Source organism: Pezoporus occidentalis, unplaced genomic scaffold (genome assembly GCF_034315485.1).
Source record: "Pezoporus occidentalis ecotype Australia unplaced genomic scaffold, CSIRO_AGI_Poc_V1 ctg5, whole genome shotgun sequence".
Classification (NCBI taxonomy): domain Eukaryota; kingdom Metazoa; phylum Chordata; class Aves; order Psittaciformes; family Psittacidae; genus Pezoporus; species Pezoporus occidentalis.
Genome location: NW_026915835.1, coordinates 8,164,985 through 8,186,866, shown reverse-complemented (window position 1 = coordinate 8,186,866; position 21,882 = coordinate 8,164,985). Strand labels below are relative to the sequence as shown.

Sequence of the window (21,882 nt, the reverse complement as noted above, 5' to 3'; positions counted from 1 at the left end):
TGGCTTTTTTTTTTTTATGGGCTTGTTTTGTTGTTTTGTTTTGTTGGTTTGGGTTTGTTTTTTTTTGGTTTTTTTTTTTTAATTTTTCTCTTCCCTTGTGCTAGCCCAGTCTTTACAGACTTGCAAAATTATTGGTTTTTTTTTTTTCCCTTCCAATTAATATTCTTACTCAGAGAGTCTCTTCTGCTGATAGAGCTTTTTTTCAGGATGACACAGTATTGTCTTGTTAGAGGCAAACCTAAAGACGTACCTTTAAAAATGAAAATAGTATATTACTGGTCTGACCCTAATCACTATGCAAATACCATTGTAAACACCTTTGCTATAGACCATGACAAGAAATTAGGTACTCTGTCTTTGTAAGTGTGACAAGAATGTCAAGCTACAGTAGAAATAAATGGGAAATCAGCATTATTTAAGAGAAAAAATAACTTACTCTCATATCCAAAAATGGGTATTTGCCAAAAGCAAATATTTCACTTAAGGTTTCAAGCCTTCTTTAAACAGAGCTATTTTAAGGATTTTAAGAAAAACAACAACAAAAATATTTAGAATTATCAATAAAAATAGAAACTTCAATAAAAATAATTTTAAAACCCTCTTAAATTTTTTTTTTTAAGAACTGGTGGCACAAAATACTATGTAGTCGGAATGGTTTCTGAGAAATAAATGCTGTCCTCTAGTATTATCAGCTCCTTGCTTCTGCAATTATCTCGCATTAAATTCCTCTGACTGAATGATCGAATCACCTAGACACACTTTATAGTTAGTGGAGAGAAACAAACAATTTGGGGTTTGATTGATCTCATTTCATCCTGAAGTAGGTGCCCCAAATCAGTCCTATGAATTTAACTAAATGTTAAGTAGCTCACGTGTAGACATGGACCCTGTACAGATTTAAAGGTGGATGAGGTCAGTTTTTTCAGACCTCTTCTTTCTTTGAGTGCTGTGTCTAAGTATTTCCAACTTCAATATTTGTCTGTCCAAGGCTGTGAGCATAATATATATAATAAAAGTCATTACTTGAAATGAGCTTCATTTAGAAATGTGTAAGGAATAGAATTAAATGAAGCTGAATGTTTTCAGTGATGGCAGGCTGAAGTTTTGATAGTCATTGTGATTGCAGTATCTTAACAAAAGCATAAGTGATGATCCTAGAATTTCAGTTATTCTTTAACCGTAATGTAAAGTAATATTTTATGCCAGTTGACCATTTAATGACAAGTGATCTATATGTTGGTCATTATCTCCTTTGAAGTGGGTGAAGGAGTTAATTCTTAGGCCATTTCTAAGACCAAGCCCTCTAACCATCAACTACTTCTTTGACCTAATTTTTAGTTAAAGAAAAAAAAATAAAAAAGCTGAAAAGCATCTCTTTTACCTTTGTTACCTGCAACCATTGTCTTGCAGTGTCTGACTCATGTTTAGCTTACTCTGTAAATTGGTATTTTTCTAATGGCCAGCCCAGAAAACAGATCTGAATGACAGGCGAGAATTCTTTATTTCTTATGCATCACCACCAATTATATATGAGTCAGACTAAATTGCTCAATAAGGTTATGTGTTTTTCTTATTCTCTGAGGAATTTGCACCTCTGTAAGGCTTTCCTCACAGATTTTGTTTACTTTTTTTGAATGGGCGGGTTTTGCTTTGTCATTAAACCCTAGGTGCTGCAGCTGGGATGGATGAAGCTTTATTGAAATAGTTCTGGAGTTTTCTTCCAAATGTCACCTTACTCCACAGGGTATGGATTTTTATCTGTGAACCTCAGTGGCAGCACAGTCCTGCCCAAGCCACAACTCCGTAACATCTTAAGGCACTTAACACCTTTAGTCTAGCTGGGTTTTGTCACTTGTCAGGGATGCCTGGGACAGGGCTACCTTGGTCCTTTTATTGCTCTTAGTATTATAGCTTCAAATCCACTGCTTCCATTCTTTTTGTCTCCAGGGTGAAGAAGAGGATTTTAGCTTTCAAAGGCAGCAATAACCATAATGATAAAAGAAAAAAAGAAAAAAGTAAGAGAAAAACAATCTCAAGCATAAATTATGAGAGCTCATCAAGCTTATGGATATGCAATTTCAAATACCTATAGATTTTCAATAAATGCACTAGCAAAATGTTTATTTCACAGAAGGATATGATCAACAGTCTGGAATTTATAAAAAACTCTGAGCTCTGAATCCATTCTATTTTTTTCCAGCTGTTCTGCCTTTGGGAGCAGTGGAGCAGTCGGGAAAAGACTGCAATGGATGAATCCAGAGACTCCTTTAGGAACATAGCAATGAGCAAAATATATCAGCATTTCTATACTGACAATATGCAGTAGGTGATCTTTTTCAAAACTCTGTTACTCACACAGTATTAAAAAGACATGCAAAAGCTTATTGTGCCCATGGGGCTTGGGAGTCAAATTATTTCTCTCAGCTATTTCTCATCCATAAGTTAAGGACTGTATTCTGGATGTTAGCTTTGTTGGTATAATAAAGTCTCATAAAAGAGAAATATATAAAACTAGATCCATTACCATGGAAATAGTGAAAGGTCATTTCCATGGAAACCATGGGAAGCTCTCATACTATAATTTTGAAGAAGCCTGTCTTTGAAGCTGCAATGTATTTATACAATGAGCTTTGTTTTAAATTAAATCTATACATGTAAAGTGATAGATATTTTGAAAATTCTAACTTAGTAAAGCCATTTGCTGGAAAGGGAACGAATATCAAAGCCAGACACGTTACTCATTTTGGCTATGGGGAAGCTGTTTGGTATCTTTTTGTTCTTGAGTTGTAAATACCTGGGCTTTCTTACTGAGAGCAGTAACCTTTAAAGATTCAGGACTCAGGTTTCTGTTTTCCAAGGTTTCATTTTCTGTCTAAGCCTGATGTCAAACTTCATCCTCAAGTGTATATATACATACGGACTTCCCAGTACATATATATATGTTTGTAATTTGAGAACTCATTTAGGCACAGTGAAAAGACAATTTGCAAGGATCTAACTTTATGAAGGTACTCTATAAATAGTACAAAGATCAGGGTTCTGTAGAAATGTCTGTGAAATACTCTGCAAGCTAATTTACCCTAACTTTTTGTTTCTTATCATCCATTAGAACAGTGTGTTTAGATTTTCCTTTATACAGTTCTGTAGGTAGTTCTTTTCAGAGACTTTTGAATAGCATTTCATAACAATTTAAATAGACAATCAACCTGTAGATGTTGTAAAAAAACTTTATGTGACTAAGTGATCCAATAATTCTGTGATTTTTTTTTTCATAATGAATGAGAATTTACTGTTTCTCTAATGCAAGAACGGAAAGGTAGATGAAAAAAGAACACTAAGATTTTTAAAGTGTTGGTTTTTTTATGATACTGAAACTGCCTTCAGAGTGGATTTCCAAGCAAATATGAAGTTTGTTTGTAAAGTCTTTAAAAGTTTGCTAAACTTGCTTTTTATTTTAAAAAGTAATTCAACTTCAGTATCCTCGAGCACTGGAGGTTAAGAATCTTTACTTAAAATAATTTACATAAAAACATAATGAAGGCTGGAGCCAGACTACTTTCTTTTCCTCTTCTCTCATCAGAATCACTGAAGCAAAAGTCAGGGCATCTACTTTTACATACCTGCTTTAGATTTGAGACAGCAGTAAGCTTTCAGACATCCTACTCCCCCGGGTTGCCTATGAAGTCAAAGGAAAGAGTCAGTGATATCTAATGTTAAGGGAGACTCTCCACTACAGGTCCTGCCCACACAAATATTTAGGAGTCTATGCCCCATTAAAATCTTTGGAGTGCAGTCACTTAAATGTCTCCCCCAGTCAGATTATGCAGGTACTTCATTACAGAGGAAACCTGGTACTGCAGCCTGCCTCTCCCTTTATCTTAGAAATAACAGTAGTTATAGGGCTGTGGCTGCACTTTTCTAGAAGAGCCTCTGGATGCTGTCTATACTTTTTTTCTTGTCAGGATTTCAAAATGTTTTCCAAACTGCAAACCTTTTATCTTTCTATGTCTGAGGGAGTTAAGGATCAAAAGTATAAGGCCAGCATTTCTAAGTTTCCACTAATTTGATGAAGGTTTATTAGCACTCATTTTGAAACAGCTTCGGCCTGACTTCAGTCTAAGAGTCTAGGACAGGGTGTTCTTGCTCAAAATAGTGTCTGCTAGCATCTACATTAACTGAAAATCAATTTAAGTTGTTTATCAGAAGATTTTTACAACTTACAAGTGGAAAAGAAGTGATATACTGATTTGATGCACTGGTCACTATGGATAATGTTATCCTGGTTTTCAAGGTGAAACTGAAAGAGATAAACGAAAACTCTGTGAGTTTTCTGCATTATCTGTCATGTCAAGGGGAGAGCCTCGGTTGGAGTCATCATGCAGTTTGTCACAAAATGTAATACAGCCATGCACTTCAGACTTTGAAATTGGAGATTTTTCAATCAAAACATTTAAATTTTTTAAAAGTCATATTCAGTCAGGCAATTGCAATGCCAGGAAGCAGCTGGTGCCATTAAATACTCCATAGAACATTGTTCTTTTCTTTTTTTTTTTGTCATTATATGCATGTATGTAACTCCATCTGGGAAAGAAAATACTTGAACTCACTCAGAGCATGTGTTTCATTCATACTAATTTAGTTCAATGACACTCTCCAGGGTACCTCAACTTTTTGGTGAGTCCCAGATTGGCCAGATGAAGAGGTGTGGATGCTGTTATGTAGAAAATCCACTTTGCTCCTTGATTGGCCTCACTGGTGCTAATCTCCTCTGCTGAGCAAAGATACAGATCTTGACAGCAGAAGATTCTTTTGACATGAGACCACCACAAAGTCTCTGCTGAGTGATATTTAGGTTGGGAATTTTAAGAAGTTCTGCTCACATCTCATCTTTATTCACTTGTCTTAGTTTCATGTATGATATAGAAGTCTCCTTTTATTTTTTAATTAGTTGAGTTGTCACTAAGATCCTATGATATCTATCAGAAAGTGTCCTGCTCTACAGATTTTCTAGAAAGCAAATCAAACTATTTTAAGAAGTAAGTCATCAGCAAGTAAAAATCAGTCAATCTTTTTGTACTGACTTTGGCTGGGATAGTGTTAATTTTCTTCCTGGTAGCAAATACAGTGCTGTGTTTTCAACTTTAGCCTGAGGACAATGCTGATAACACACCAATGTTTTAGTTGTTGCTCAGTAGCACTTATCCTGGTCACAGACTCTTTCAGTTTCCCATGCTCTGCCAGTGAGAAGGGGTACAAGAAGGCAGAAACAGAGACAGGACACCTGACCTAAACTAGCCAAAGGGGTATTCATACCACAGCACATCATGCCCAGTATATAAACTGGGGGAGTTAACAGGGAAGGGCAGATTGCTGCTTAAGTCAGGCTGTGTATTGGTCAGTGGGTGGTGAGCAATTGTATTGTGCATCAATTGTGAGGGGTTTTTTTTGGGGTGGGCTTTATTCCTTCCTACCACTCTTTATTATTGTAATTGCTGTTATTATTATTGTCATTGTCATCATGACTACCATCATCATCATTAAACAGTTCTTATTTCCACTCATGGGCTTTTAAATTTTTTCTGATTCTCCTTCCCATCCCAGTGGGGTGTGGGGGGCAGTGAGTGAGCAGTTGCATGATACTTGGTTGCCAGCTGGCAACCACAAGGCTTTCCTATCCCAGATCTTTTGCCCTAAGTCTTGCTTCTCTAGTCGTCCCCACTGGGAAGTTATGTTCAAAGTTATAATTTTTTGGCAGAAAAGTTCCAAACTACATTTAACAAAAGTGCATGTATACTTTCAAATTTATTTAATTCATTTCACCATGTACTGTTGCCAAGGAACTCTAGTTATCTGGGATGTTTTCTTCACATTTGGCCAGATTCAGAGTAAAGTCAAGGGAATACTCGGAGAAGTTTCAGTGGACTTTGGAAGAAACTTGTTTTTTTGTATACCACTAGAAATATCATAAAATAGTATTTATAAGGGTTTCCACTGACATATATCTGTCCTAAGGCAAATATTACAGTTAGAGCATTTCAGTTCATATTTGTTGCCTGAGAAAATAGCTTTGAAGTAAATTGAGGTGTAGTAAATAGATGAGAAGAGACACACTAATGAGCATTTTTACAGGATTCCCTTTGTGTCCATGAACCACCTTTTAAATATGCAGATTTTTTCTTATTTTGTGCAAATTATTATTACTGCTACATCACATTTTTGGCTACTTTCAACCTTCCCTGCTTCACCCTCCTCCCCCCAATTTTTTTTCACAATTAGCTTTTTGGAAGACTAAATTTAGTACAGTGAGTCATCAGCTACCAATGGTCAGTTGGCCCAAACCTCCCCTGGCTTTTACCATTTTCACTGCTGTAAAAGTAGTATTCTTCCATATTTCCCAGCCATTCAAATAAAGAATGAAGCAGGACCTGATTCACTTTACCTAACTTTCTGAGCCCAATCTACATCTTCTGCAAATTTTCTCACTGACAATATTAATACCATGATATACTTTTCACCTTTTGTATTTGGAAGTACAAGATCTGTTCCTTTGTTTATTAATTTTTTAAAGGATATTATTAATAAATGCATAAAAATGGCTCTGTGTTTCTAATAGTAATTTGCATCAAAGGAAGTAGGATATGTCATTTGTTATCATTATAACTGATGGTATTTAATTGACATTTTTGAGATTAAAAGAAAAGGAAAATTGTTTTAAATTATTAAAATGGGTCAAATGGTAATTTGGTGTCTTGAGCTGAAGAATAAGAACCAGAACAGTATTTCTTTGTGTATTTCCACTCCTGATGATTTGAAAGTGGGAAATTGGAAAATATAAGTTTGATTTCTTTAGAGGATATTTATCTGCTGAAAGGTCAAAGAAAAGGTTATCCTGAGATGACATTTTTGAGTATTATATGAAAAGAGGGATGATAAAGATTGTAGAAGGAGATGCAAGGAATGAAAAAGCTTTATAAAAGCATCAAAAGAGAAATTACCCACCATTTCAATTTTCCAAGAGAGTTATGTACTAAAATGCCAGAAGACAAACATTTAATTATCAATTTATCAGTACAAGAGATGACATACATCATCACCCATGATTATTATTGCCTGATTTAGTATATTGGTTACAGACACTGTTTATGTAGACAATAACTTCAAGAGCATATTATCACAGTCAGATCCCATGTGCCTTGCTCTCTGCATTTGCAGAATATCTTGCAGCACTGACGCCAATTCTACAGACAATCACTTTTAGCAAATTAAAGAAAGTTGTGTGTATATGTGTTCCAAGATCAATTCCCCAGTTGAGAAGTAACTCAGGAAACCAGAAACAGAATTTTTAGTATGTCAGGTGGTAAAAAAACTGTAGGAAGACACAGCTGGCAGGGAATTTTAAGCTAAAAACTGCCCTCAGTCTGTTTTGTATCATATGAATGTCAGAAGTTCTATAATTAGAGTGGAGATCAGAGAATATTGGCCTTGAAACGCAGAAGTTTATCAGTGTTTTTGAGTGGAGGGCATAATGAAACCAACAAAACTATGGTCATGCCAACAGAAACAAAATCTAGCTTCATCCATCCTAATTTAATATTATTTATCAATTGTGTTCATAATTTTTTTTCCTGATTATAATAAATATATATCAGGTGCATTTAAAGGCTAGCAGAAGTGAAAACCAATATTCTATTCACAAAGAGCCAAGGAATCTCAAGCAATTTCCTCCAGCTCAAAATGTGACACTGATATCCTGCTAGGTGCAGGAGAAGGGCAGAAACAGGAGCCCCCAACAGTAGAGGCCTCTATTCATCCTGGGCACATGAAAAGCAAAGTGACATGAATTTGAGCTGCCTACTATGCAGCTGAGTGAGCTGAGGTCAAGAAAAAGGGACCAGGCACTTGTTTCTCATCATCTATAGTATCTTCACAGGGCACAGGGAAGGATAAGAACCAAAGTGATTGTTTATTAGTACATGTAGTTACTGGCACTAGACAGACCAATATTTATCTTTACACAGTTCTCTGACATACTGTACTGCCCAAAGATCTGACTGAAGTATAAACATGTATGCAAAATAAAAATCTGCCAGCATTTCAAAGTTACCTGTTAGTGGACAGTTATAACATTGTCTGCACTGTCAGTGCTAAAGGAAGTATTAAGAGTAAGACCATCATATCCTCAATAATAATACAAGGTATAAGGCCCATTTCTTCCCTCACTGAAAAATCTGCTGAAGTTAATAAAACCGTACCAAGGTAAATTTGGCTTCTCTTGTCCTCTCACAATATGTAAATATTGGATACACAATGAGTTGTCACAGGATCCTAAGGATAAACTTCTGCCAATTACTACTTTCAGGTCTTTTACAAGTCACTAGCGTTGCTGTGCATGAATAATGCAGTGCAGTATTTATTTTATTTAATGTTTGGTATAGTTTAGTGTCCTGGGTTCAGCTTGAACTACGACATTTATTTCTTCCTTTAAATATAAAAAACAGAATAAGAACCATTTGAAATTTTTGTTTGTGGGGTATCCCCTAATCTTTATAGCTATTTCCACTTTAAGTTTGGGTTTTTTTTAAAGTCTTTTTAATTTTTATATTCTTGTAATAATCCATTTATTTACAAGGTTTTACAGTTTTGGCATTACTGGCAAAGTGACTAAACATGGAGGAAATTAGCAATCCATATCTTATTTTTACATCATATATCCTTTTGTGTAATAACCTTATGTATAATAACACCCTTTTAAAAACTGTGTGGGTGTTTGAGCATGTATTTTATAATTTAAATAAGGTGATATATCTGGTGTGGCTTTACATTTTCTTTCTCCAGGTAAGCGATTTGCTTACCTTTTTGTTTCAAAAAATTGTTAAATTGTTACATAGTTTTGTTTGACTTCATCCCATAAGGTTCCAGCTCATCTGAATGACCATGCAGTTTTACTGTGCAGGCTTTATCTCTATTTTATAAATACTGAAGACTTTAAACCCACTTTTTTTTTTCATTGTTTTTATTTGCAAAACGAATCAACAACTGTCATGTTCCCACTTATAATAATAGGGATTTTGTAAATGATTGCTTTGGGATCTGGCATACTGGTGTAACACATTTATCTACATCATCCAGATAGCATTCAGAATCCTCCCAGAGTTTGTTGTATCCATGTCCAATCCAAATTACACAGTGCTATCATATAGTTGTAACTAACTACACTGGAGTCACTAACTTTGTGAAGCACTGAGCTGATAACTGCACCAAGCGCTAACATATTTTTGTAAGTAAGCATTAGAATTAATGTGTTGAGGATATTTTACATCCTTCTTGATATTGGTTTTCATTTCCATCACTCCAAGTTGCACACAGATATTTTAGAGAGATAAGATTGCTGGTAATAAGATCAGAAAAATGACTCTGAAAAACCTGTGAAGTCCTGTACTTCCTCACAATGACTTTCCTGTCAGTGCAGGTAGGAAGTCAAAAAAGGCTTTTCTAATTGCCAGCTCTGGGAATGCTATATCTGAAAATCCATGTTTCTGACTTTCACATTTAGCTTACTAATAAAAATTCTGCAGTTCAGATTTAGATAAATCATTTTGCTGATGATGCATAAGATATAACAGAAAGCCAGCTCACTTGTAAATGAGGTGTAATTCTGATGATGGTAAAAACTTGGTATTTATTGTTAAAGGAGACTTGCATGATTTTTAGAATAGCTGGGCAGATAGATCCTTCTGAGGGGGGGAGGGCAAGAATTTGTCAAACAGTGAAGTTCTTGAGTTTACTTTTGAATAGTCAATGTGAAAGACCTGATCTTAAGCTTACTGGAAAGATCCTCTCTAATTTTAGCAGGATTTGAGTGTTAGACTGATTACAGATTATAAATCACTTATTTCTCGGTTCTTGTAAATCCATTTATGAGAGTTTGTAAGGTTGTGCATGTACGGTATGTATCATCGTTGGGGCTGTTCAGCCTGGAGAAAAGAAGGCTGAATACACTACTGAGACCAGACATTTTGAAGCTGTCCTCCATCCTACCAGTTCTGACTATGCAGATGTGAGGACCAGTTACCACCTGGCCTTGCCTTTTTCAGCTTTAGAAACATCTTTATCATATTTTCAACTTAGTATTTTATTATTCTGTGAAAAAATACTTTTTGAAATTAAATTTGCTAATTAAAGCACAAGATTTTTTCATGCCCTCAAGTAGATGAACTTTGAATTGAGTGTACAAGGAAGGTATGAAAGGCAAAATGCTCCTTATAAACAAACATCTATGCTTCAAAAATAGTTTGATGGAATCAAACACTTCTTTGAAACAAAGCTAGAATATGCATTTGGTACAACAATTTCTAATAGCCAGAGTCCATGGGTGTCATGAGGCATCCCTTTTCCCAATTCTTGTCAATTTATAACTGGTACTGTGTAAGTCAAATCCATCGAAGAACACCTTTATCTGTCCTGCCATTGCAGAGCTCCCTAAGGCCTCTGGAGAGACACGAGGAGAGATGCTTATTATGGGCGTCATTTATTGAAGAAAACAGCTCTGGCATTTAGTGGGAGGATCACAGAGGCACAGTGAAACTCAGAGAAGTCCCTCAGCTCTAGGTTTTAAATCTCCCAAGCTTGCTTGTTCTTTTATTTGTCTGTCATTGTGCACAGAGCAGCATGAGCACTGTTTGCCTCCTGAGTCACAGCTGCCGGCAGGGGATAAGCGAGAGGCCCAGAACAGCAGAGGGGAGGATGTTTATATAGATCCAGCCTGCCTGAAGTTTATGCAGAAGGAACTGCTATTAGAGATGTATAAAAATGTTAAAAGGGAGGATAGCTTGTCACCTAACGCAGAATTGCCTTAACCTCTGCCTTGTTGTCTTTCTGCCTCACAGAGCAAGGGATTCTCCACCCTCCTCCAGCTCTGCTGAATTTTCTTTAGGTGAACCTGAGCTGATGGGGAATCTGGTTAAGTGTTAAAACAGGCCAGGTCTGTGTCCCAGTGGGCAGCTGAGCTTTCCGCTCAGCATGGGAAGTAAGGGCTCATACTGCTCAGTTGCAGTCACAGTCCCAGCCCCTTCAGTAGTCTTGCATCAGACTTGTTTCTCCATCTGTGTTCAGGCTTCTCTGAAAATGCAACCCCCCACTCCCTTATACCCTCTGTAGCTTGCCTTTCCTTTATCACCAATGGTCAGTACAGATTTTGCAGCAATTACCAGCATGCAGCATTCGCACTGCACACTTCAGTTTCTTGGGAGTGGCACACCTTTGAATGCATATCCCAGGAGGCTGGGGGGCACGCAGTTTCGGTCGCCAGAAAGGTATAATTCACTTCTCTTTAGTCACTCAGCAACTGCAGTGGGCTCTTATCATCCCTCTTGGACACCTGTCAGCGTAAATAAGCAGCAATCTCTTTGCTCCCCTACGATACCCTTATTACTGCCGTGGGTGTGCAAGGAACAGAGAAAAACCCTCATGTGATCTCATGAATACTTCAGATGCAGCTTAGTCTTTTGCTTCTTCGGATAACCAAACATTATGTGTATAAAATACATTTGTATTTTTTCTCTAATATGCTAATTTATGTAAGCATGCAAAATTCAACTCAGAGATTGTACCACCTGTTTATTGCCCCACCATGTTCAGGGTGGGCTTCATCCCACCTAACCCCAATTGTCTACTGTATCTGAGCCCTGTATATATTTGTAGAGAAACAGAAAATAGCATGTCGCAAGCCATTTGTCGTTTTTAACAGCACAAGATCACCTACAATTCCTTATTTTGCTCCACTGCCTAAGCATACTAATGCTGTAGCATACTAATATTTCTTGCAGGACCAGATTATTTGGATTTGATCTGTTTGATCAGAGAAGGAGCTGGTTCAGTGTAACACATGTATGTCATAACACATTCCCTGAGGGAATGTTAATTGCTTTTTCTAAAAACAAGTTTGAAGTTGGTTGTTGGCTTGGTGTTTGTTTTTAAAAAGGCGTTTGTAATCTAGAGTAGCTATGTTGTATGGATACATTTTGCTTTATAGCATGCACGATACTTAAAATTATGCTACTACAGTGTTTTTATAGCCAAGCACAAGCTTTTCCTCAAATTGAATCACTTTTTTGTATCTATTTATTTCATTTCAAGTGTATCTCTTTCATACCTGTGTATTTTACTTGCCTATGGTTTCTTTCTCACTGTTTTATCTGCCAGTCTAATCTGTCTAACCTATTCTAGGCATTTATAGCAGGCTTATCACTACAGTATCTAGGTATTAAATGCTTCACTGCATTTCTGAAGGCTTTCATTTTACTTAAATGCCTTTGAACACACTTAGGAAGTGTTATTAATTAGTATCAGCAGCCAGTACAACTTCAGGTACTAATTAGGCATTGCCCTTCCATAAAATTTTTATAACTTTCCTACACACAGAAGGTTTTAGCTAACTCAATAATTTGGAGATGGAGAAAACTATTGTATGTGCTTTTGTCAATCTGTACTGCATACACAAAGGATATGACCTGATTAGATTAGAGCTTTTTCATAGCAAGCAAACATAAATCTTAAAGTTCTGTGTTTCCAATTATGTATACTTAGGTAAATTCTGCCTTTGGATTCCTTCATGGAGCATTTAACGAAGACAGTGAACTTCAAAAGCAGTCATCCAATTACAGTTTAATGCTAACATTTTGTTTTCCTTTATGTTTGGTAGGGTTTAAAGGGTTTGTTTGTTTGTTTATCTATCTATCTCTTTCAACTCATAGAATTAACATTTAATCAACATTTCCTTCTTCAAAACAGTATGACTATATTTATACAAGTCCCATAATTTTCAAGCTGAAAACTCAATAGTGGATTGGTAAATATAATGTCCAGCCTTTATGTGAGTATGACAAACTGTTCCATGCTTCAGGTATTATGTCAGCATTCCTAACACAAAGCCCCATTAGCAAGAACTGAAATACTTTTAAGTGTCTCAGAAAGATCTTACTGGGTATTGAAAGCTAGGCTATCACTGGGAACTAACATAAGCTGTCCTTACTTCACTGGAAAAGAAAACTTCGTTTGCACTTCTGCAACAGGTAGAGCTGCCGAGTTTGGATGTGCCTTTTGCTACACAGTGTCTGTATGAGTTACTGGAAGCATAATGCTGTTGGCCAAGGTTGTCTTACCCTTAATCTTACCTCTTGAGCTATATCTGAATCCTTTCCCCAGAGGTTCAGTGTCAGGGTTGTTACTAGTGATCCACTAGTAACTTTGCTGGCCTTCTCACCAAGATAAAGAATGGATAATAGTTTCTCCTGGTCATGTTTGGATACAAAAGGAAGTCAACTGTGAGAGACTTCAGTTACATACATAAATGCTTCCTTTGGCATTTTTTTAATGTGGTGGAAGTATTTGCAGGACACTTAAACAGATCATGTGCAGTTAAGAAAAGAAATTGACCTAATGTTATAAACTCAGTTGGGAAAGATACAGTACATGCTAAATGCGAGCTGCTTTAAGTCTGATTACACACTAATGGGCTGGAAGAAAAATTCCTGTCTTTTGTGCTGTAAAATTTGAACTGCATATTTTTAACTTTGAAATTGTTATGCTGGGAATGAAAATTGGATGTTAGGTAGAGTAAATGTGAGGCTATTTATGAGATGGGGCTAGAATAGATATGCTTAACTTAAACAATAATCTTTTATTTGCACTGCATTAATCTTTGCACCAGAACTCTATTTCTGCCTTGCTTATTTCTTTTCTAGTATGAGCACTCAATATTGTTTTTCCGAAATAAGTCTGTGAAAACCTGACCCAGCTTGCTACATTTGGACAACATTCAGTTTCTTACAACCCATTTTATGACCTTTTTTGTTTTTTGAAATAGGCCCTGTACTCCATGTACCTCATAAAATCGGACAAAAGTGAATTTATACTATGATTAAAATTGCAGCTAGTATAGTTTAGCCTCTTGACACAAGTTTAAAATGAACAACTATTTAAAATTATTTTATTTTCCATTAATTAAGGTGCTAAAAAGAACAAGTCAATGTGCTCAGTTTATTCTCTTTCATGTATCAACATTACAGTGAAGGATATCCCAGCATTTAAGCTGAAGCAAAAAAATCCTTTGTAACAGTAGCACTTACTGGTCTTGAAAATCGAAGGAGATTCTTCCTGCTATGTTTACTACTGAGAAATCAAGAAATGAGCTTGCAAGACATTTAAACTTTGCTTAGATTTTGGCTAGAAATTCAGCACCAGCATTTGTCAGGGATGGACCCACACTTTTTGCAAAGGCCAGATCAAATGATAGTCTTTGTTAAAACTATGTGTAAAATTAATTTATGTATCTCTGAGGGAAGTGGTAGTGTACTTGAACACAACTGCAGAGCAACATGCTAGTTCTAAAGATGACTGTCTCCAGAAAGTTTTTTCTCAGCAGGCTGACTTCTTTACCTGAAAATAAAAGAATTATAGAATGGCAGCACAGTGATTTATGAAATACAACAGGAACTGAATCTCAGATCTCAGAAATCTGCACATAACCTCTGTATGTCTACAGCTATCCCTGAAGTCATGATGCTGAATCCTAAAGAGCTAGGAAAGAAAGCAAGCTTTTGTCAGAAGTGGAGCCTTTGCAGTTCTTCAGGAAAGAAGCTTTTGTTCAGCTCAGTGCAGTGAGTTGCAGCTCAGCAGAACTTTTTGTACTTTTTTTTTGCCTGACATTGGACTTCAGCTGTGATACAGATACCTTTTCAATGGATCTTTGCTGAACAAAATGAAAGGTTGAGACAGCACAAATGTTTTTATGAGGTCCTTGGGGAAGTGGAATCCCTGGAGCAAAAGAAGTGATGATCATAAATTCATGTAGTAATCTGACATTCACAGTTCACCTGAAATCTGAACTTTAAACTAAAGGGCATACAGGTCACATTTAGTACATGGAATATCATGACCACAGCATCTCCTCATTACTTCCAGTACAGCATACCATGTACACAGCAATCTAAGTGAATCACAGCTTCTTAGTCAGATTCCTATGAAGTAATACCCGCTCTTCTCTTAAATTATATCAGAATGAATTCACCTGCCAGCAGACCACCAGCTTTACACTGTCATTCATACACAGAGACTTACATGAAGTAGTGATCTGCAAGTCTGAACTGGGCATGTATCAGCCACTGTACAATGCACTGTGTGCTTCCAGTTGTGTTGTTTGACACCAAATCACATATTACTGCTTCTGATGCTCAGAATGCGTTCCAGTGTGCAAAGAAATGCCGTTTGTGTCAATGTGTATATTTAATGTATTTTGGTATATAGGTATGGTATGTATTTTGGTATGTATGCATACACTTCTGATAAAATTCAACATTGTTGCTATGCTTTAAGAACAAATGTAAATTGGCTATACAAAATGAAAAAATCATCACATTATGTAAACTGTAAACTTAGAAATACCCAACACATTTCCAGAAGAATATAATTGTATGTGTTTTTTAAATATGTGGAAACTTCTCTCACTTTACTAAAGAGTAGTGTTGGCTGATGACAACAGGCATACAATACAATTTGGGGAAAATTAATTCTCTGGGGGTGAAAATTATGTGTCTAATCAGTAAGAACATTTTCTTTCTTAAAACTGATTGCTTTATTTATTCAGTTTGGTAGAGCAAGTCTTTATTGTGCAAATTGCATGCAAGTTGTGTTATGCCCTCTTTTATTCCACACAGGTTTATCCCGATTTTCTTTTTGCAGAAAATACATTTCCTAAAGAAGGAAAAAAAAAGAAAAGAAAAGTTATTCTCTATTTAATTTGTTCCACCATAGTGGTAGAGTAGTTTCTCTTGAGTTGACCTTTTAGTTTGGGTTGAAAGAATAAACCCTCCTTAATTTAAGAAAGCCATCTCAATTTTTAAGACAGATAATGTGAAAAATAGTTTTGCAGCTCAATCAACATCCATCTAAGCATTGCAGGGTTGCTTTCCTTAAAGTGTGGATGAAATTCATTATATTTTAATGGCAAATATGTTAGAAATATATGGGTCCAGTGCTCTGTGCTTTGTTCGGAGCAAGTTACTTTTTTCCAGATCTCACCAGGGATCAGTGAGGATAAGATGCATAAGCATCCTATCTGAAACACGCATTTTTATCCTCTCCATTCTGACTACTTTGCTCATCATAGTCCTTGTGAACAGATGTTTGCAAAATTTGTAATGAACATGACTGAAAAAGATTCCTTTCCTTCTCTGTGTAGTAAATACCAGAAATTCATACCAACATAATTTTGTTTTATTCCCTGTAGGCCTAGCTGACCACTGGTGTAATAGATACATCATTACTTAGGAAAAAACTTTCATCCTCTTTTGTGTTTTTTTTTTTTAAATTGATTAAAAGACAGGTTTTTGTTTGTTATGACAGGAAGAATACATATTTTTCAAAGAAGTCTCACTGGAACTCTAAAACTTTCTGATGTCAATTGATTTAAAAAACTCCAGCCAGTTCTCTGTTTATCTTGTACAACATATAGAAGAAACAGCTTATAATGCCATTCCTACTGTCATACCTTTACCAATCCCACCATCCACATAACTCTTTAGCATGAGAATTTAATGGCCAGAACTCCTGGATGAAAAGCAGTAGCAGTTAGACTCCAGTTATGTCTCAGACAACCCCAAGATAATGTAGTATCTCTTGGTTGATATCATCCTAAAAATGTTCCTTGGATTGATATTTTTTTTAAAGTTATATTTTCCTGTACAATCTGCTCCATCTAGTTCCGTATGGAGAAAGGTAATTTATCATTCTGCAGACTGATTTCATAAGATGGCATGGGTTGGCTCCTGTGAAGTTAAAATTACTGCAGTGTCTGCAAATACTAGGACCTGGGAGTGATGGCCTTGCAGTGATCTCATGCCTGATTCACTAGAATCAGGATTTCTAGAATTCTCCAAAGAGCACTCATCTTCCAGTCCTCTCCCCAGAAACCTGAGCCTCAAAAGGCACTACCCTGCTGCCGCCGAGGCAGTAGCTGTGTTTGGACAACTGGTCCAAAACACACTCAGTGTCATAGCGCCATTGCATCTTGATAGATAAAAGGTCACATCTGCTGTTCTGGACCATCACTGTGAGGTGTCCACTTCCTCAGATAGAAAGATTGTCTTACAAAATGCCCAAGTTCTCTCTGTCCCTTGTTCAGTCTAGAAAGGAGGGAGCATGACAGTGATAAAGCTGACTCTCTTAATGCCTGACAAGATCTGTCATCCTCACTGTTTGGCAAAAGGAAGAGAATAAATGCTGTTATGTGATTAACGGTGGTTATGAAACATCTAAAAGATCCTTCTCCATAGATTTTCCTGCTATCCAGTGGGAATTAGAAATGGTTGCTCATAGAGCTTTTGCTTATATGGCAGTAAAGCCATCACACATTTTGTTTCCCAACAATTTTGGCTTGTATCGAATGTGAAGCTGGCTCAGAAACAGCCTGTGAAAGAGAGAAAAGTAAGACTCTTAGCTCCAGTAAGTGCCTGAACACTCTTTCTCATTAACTTAGCATGAGTATGATGGCATTTCAACTTGACATTGACACGAAAATTTCAATGGCTGGGCAGTAAGCTCTCTGATAAAGCCATTGTCTGAATAGGGAACAAGGCTCTTTTACAGGGCAGCCTCTTTATAACAATTACAGTAAAAATTAACCTTTTTGAAGTTAAGTTTCTGTTTGAGGGGCCAAAACAAGGACTGAAAGCAAGGATTAATTTCCCAGCAACAATCTAAAAGCTTTTCTTTTCAAATTAAAATTAAGCTCAGACAGAATTTTATAAGAGAGTTTTAAATGCACGTGAAAATATCAGACTTTTAATTTTTGTGGTTAGGCTCTTCTTCAGATATGAACACAGAGTCTTATATGTGGAAACAACCCTTTCCAAACCTCTGGAAAATGCAAAGCAAAATAAAGAAGAAACCCACACAGAAAATAAGTCTTTTTAGACTGTGACAAGCTTGCATTTTGAGGAATAGACCTTGACAAGAGTTGCCTCATTATGCTTGGTATATTTTGGCTGGTAGTTTGAATATAACACTCATTTTAAGTACACTGCACAAAAACATAGCTTTGTATGGGTTATGTGGTTCTCTGTATATTTCTTACTTTTGCATTCGTTGCCATTCAGTTTTCCAAAATATGCATGCAAGTCCTTTCATCTATTTCTGCTTCTTTCTGATTTGTTTCCTTCCCTTTGGTTGTAAGCATTTGACACCAGCCTCCTCGATCTATGTTACTATACTAGAGCAGTGCCATAATGTGATATCATCTGGAAGTAGAGGCATTATATATTAAAATGACTCCTAAATCATATATTACATGTTAAGAATAATCAGGGGGAATAAAATTTCTGTCATAACTTGTAACTAATGTAACTAATGTGCAAAAGACTTGCTCAGTACTGTCAGACAGGAAGTGATATCCACAGTGAAAATCTATCATATTCAGTTTATCAGTTTGCAGTCCTTTCAGTTATATTTTTTCATTTGAACATTTATTATCAGTTGCTGTACATTCACCCACTTATTTAGGTTTCAGTCTTCTTCACTCTGAATGTATGATCTTAAACCATTTATTAACCTGAAGATAAATCCGCTTTTAAAGAGTATTCCCCCCCCCCCCCCCCCCCCCGCTCCGATTAGCATCAGGGCTAATAGCCTTATTTCTTGCTAGTTTAGATGAATGCAAATTGTTTTTGTTTGTACATGATGGCAAATTAGGACTTCTGCCAGTTCCCTTTATTGTTTGAGAAATTCCAGACAGCTAGAAAGTAGTAGTTCCTTAATGCATGTTTAGTATTGTAAGTCTCCTATTGATGGTGCATTAATAGCTGTCATCAGAAGTATCTAAAAATCTTGGTGTCAGCAGTGGTATGCCAAATGGCAGTTTCCTTGTGAAAAAAGATAGATGATTGGTTTAGGCTCTTGTTCTTCATTTAAAGGAAAAGAGGAGCGAGACTGTCACTTTAAATAATAGTTTTCTACTTCAGGAGATAGTTTGTTAGTTGTCCTTTCTTCATGTTATGCCAAAGTTGATTTTTGTGTACTGGAGATAATAAATGTAATTTGGGAGCCTGATACATATTCATAATTTTGCTCTGAGGCTAAAATGCTTTCCTTGTAAATTCATCTAGCTACAGATATTGTAAGCACCAAAAGCAACTACTTCACCCCATCAGTTTGGTCGAAAAAAGAATAGCATTCAACTCCTTGTTCTATATTTTTTGTTCTAACAGGGAACAAGAAGAACTTCTTCTGAGACACCAGTGCAAGAATCAAAATTAGGAGGCTTTTATTCAATTATGTTTGACAAAGCTGGACACCTTTTTTTCAATCTGTAATGTAGTAAATTTATGTACCTATCAGGAACAATTCATAGAGCTCTCCAGGGTTAAATTGTGGTAAAAAATTAAGGCTAGGCAAGTTCAGAAAAAGAACAATATGCTTTCCATTTGTAAAGACAGACATGAGACATAAGACTCAGGAAAGAAAGCTGTTTTTTCAAGTTGGTGTTTCTATTACCTCTTTTATCACTATATAACACCTAGAGACAAGAATCCATTGATTGGGTTCTGTACAAAGATAAAAAAGATGTGTCCTGCCTCCAACACTTATATATAACACAGAATTAAAATCTGTATAAAATCAAAGAGAAAGTGGGAAATAAAAAAAAAAAAGAGGACTTATTTCATAGTAAAGGACAAATACAAATGATTTTTTTTTTTAAAAAGAATGGACTAGCTTTCTAAGTGGGTAGCTAGGAGGCATTTCGCAAGTTTGATACACATATAGAGAGGTATTTATTTGAAAGTGTGCATCATTTGAATATGATACACATATAGAGAGGTATTTATTTGAAAGTGAATTTATTTTGAAGACAAACTGGGCTCAGGGGTGGGTCAGAGACAGAGGTCAGACTCAATATGGAAGAAAAATTTATATTAAGGAGGAAGGTCAGTTATAAAAGTTCTTGAACATTAAAAATAATAATTTCTATGGCAAAGTAGATAACACAGATGAAACAATCTTTAAAATGAACACAAAACAAGGAATATGATGAAAGCATCTGGCCAAATCAATTATCATTTGCATAAGTATTTTTTATGACTGCTAGCATGTCAAGATCACAGTTGTTGAAGGGGGGACTGTGAAGATGTGAGATGGGGAGAAGCTGTATGATAATTTTTTTCTCTGTGCTTCGAATGATATGATGTACAGATGTTGGCCTGAAACTATCCTAATTCACAGAGCTGCCTACATTAATAACTTAGTGGTCACCGATTCACTACTCAATGGACAGAGGCACCTCCAAAGCATCACCAGGCAGGCAAAGTAAAAGAGATGTTTCATTTTTCAGGGATTCATGGTTGGGTTGTTTGATTGTTAGTTTTTTTTTGTTTTTTTTTTCTTTTTTGCTATACAAGGCAATTTAATGACTACCTCAAGTTATATACATCTTGTCATAACATTATGCAGAATGAATCTTACCAATAGTTGGACAGTGAATGTAGACTTTCACTGCAGTACTGCCAAAACGCTTCACACTATGTTAAAATCTTGTTGTGCAGGTCCTGTAAAATAGAGCAGTTTGTACGAAGAGTCACGTATCTTTCTGTGCATAGATCATGCATCTTACTTGGAGACTTCTGAAGCATGACTCTTATGGACCAGAGGCAGAAGCTTTATGAATTGAAGCTCAAAGAGCTTTTAAAATGTTTCTAAGTTGGATGAATTGTGAGCAAAGATGTTTATAGGCTTTCTTTCTTCTCCATTTGATGCTATAAATTTCAGGAACTGTTTTTCTGTTTGGGAATGTAGATAATGTGAACTGCAGCAAAACAAATTGAGTTAAATATATTTGTATACCATATCAGATGAAATACATAATTAAAATTACATAATCATAGAATCATAGAAATGGTAGGGTTGGAAAGGACCTTAAGATCATCCAGTTCCAACCCCCCTGCCATGGGCAGGGACGCCTCACGCCAAACGCCACACAAGGCTCTGTCCAGCCTGGCCTTGAACACTGCCAGGGATAGAGCATTCACAGCTTCCTTGGGCAACCCATCCCAGTGCCTCACCACCCTAACAGGAAAGAACTTCTTCCTTATATCCAACCTAAACTTCCCCTGTTTAAGTTTGAACCCATCACCCCTTCTCTTATCACTACAGTCCCTAATGAAGAGTCCCTCCCCAGCATCCTTATAGGCCCTCTTCAGATACTAGATGGCTGCTATGAGGTCTCCACGCAGCCTTCTCTTCTTCAGGCTGAACAGCCCCAACTTCCTCAGCCTGTCTTCATAGAGGAGATGCTCCAGCCCCCTGATCATCCTCGTGGCCCTTCTCTGGACTTGTTCCAACAGTTCCACGTGCTTTTTCTGTTGAGGACACCAGAACTGCACACAATACTCCAAGTGTGGTTTCACGCGAGCAGAGCCGAGGGGCAGGATCACCTCCTTCAACCTGCTGGTCACACTTCTTTTGATGCAGCCCAGGATACGGTTGGCTTTCTGGGCTGTGAGCGCACACTGAAGCCAGCTCATGTTAAGTTTCTCATCGACCAGCACCCCAAAATCCTTCTCTGCAGGGCTGCTCTGGATCTCTTCTTTGCCCAACCTGAAGCTGTGCCTGGGATTGCCCCAACCCAGGTATAGGACCTTGTACTTGTCATGGTTAAACTTCATAAATTTGGCATAAGCCCACTTCAGAAGCCTGTGAAGGTCCCTCTGGGTGGCATTCCTTCCCTCCAGTATATCAACTGAACCACACAGCTTGGTGCCATTGGCAAACTTGCTGAGGGCGCACTCAATCCCACTGTCCATGTCAGCGACAAAGGTGTTAAACAAGACTGGTCCC

The 21,882-nt window shown here is 36.8% G+C and overlaps 1 protein-coding gene across 3 annotated transcripts in view; it reads left to right on the top strand.

Annotated features, from left to right (window-relative positions):
* Positions 1-21,882, top strand: part of PCDH9 (protocadherin 9) — a 704,101-nt gene that overhangs the window by 35,230 nt on the left and 646,989 nt on the right. The window lies entirely within an intron of this gene.